We start from the raw sequence: 942 nt of genomic DNA on the forward strand, positions 1-942 counted from the left end.
AAGAAAAAAAAGGAAAAGAAATAGAAAATAAGGGAGAAAAAAGAAGATCTGGAAAACCAGCGTTGTGATAATAAAAATGATGAGAAGCGCAGGGCAGTCTGATGCGTGGAGCAGTGAGAGAAGGGTAAGGAAGGCAGTGATCCGGAGCAGGAGAAGAGCTGAAACAGAGCTGTCCCTTCCCAGTGAGAAAAGAGTGCTTGGAGAGAGCAGCAAGAGGAAAAGCACCTTTCCCTTTGGGAATCCAACTCTGTGTTGTATCCCAGGCTGCAGCCCCAGCCCCGTGCTGACCCCAGCTCCCTGCCCCTGTGTGAGCGTGCAGAGCTGCTCCCTGCTGGCACTCAGTGTGATGCAGCACGGGGCCACCCAACCTGAGCAGCTTTGGATTCCCATTTCCACCTCCCCACACCACTCAGCTTCACTGGGGAGGCTGAGATGAGGTACGGAGCTCAGCATCCTGCAGCGATGGATGCTGATTAAAGCTCAGCCCGATGCTCCGCTTTCACTGGAGACCAGCCCTTGTGCCAGCTTTGTGCTGCACCACTGGCACCACATGGCATGAAAGCAGATGCTGACAGCAGCATCCCATACAGTGAAAGCTGGAGACACAAACCTCTTCAGAGAACAGCAGAAAAAGCAGGAAACCCCAGCAGAGGATATCACACACCTTCACACTCATCCAGGTGGGCCTGGAGACGCACAGAGCGCAGCTTCACAGCTCCAACCAACATCCCAGGGTCGGTCTGTGCAGCCCTCAGCCCCACGCAGGGGGGAGTGGGGGGAGCTCAGGAGGATGGGGCAACAAAGCATCCCCCCCCAGGACGTGGGCAGCAATGCCAGCAAGTGGGACACAGCGCTGCCTGGCAAGCAGAGGTGGTGGAGAGGTGGAGAGCCTTCAGCAGCACCTTCCCTGAGCCCACTCCAATTGCTCTTCGCTTGTCCCCC

This window comes from Meleagris gallopavo, chromosome 29, assembly GCF_000146605.3.
Source record: "Meleagris gallopavo isolate NT-WF06-2002-E0010 breed Aviagen turkey brand Nicholas breeding stock chromosome 29, Turkey_5.1, whole genome shotgun sequence".
NCBI classification, from domain to species: domain Eukaryota; kingdom Metazoa; phylum Chordata; class Aves; order Galliformes; family Phasianidae; genus Meleagris; species Meleagris gallopavo.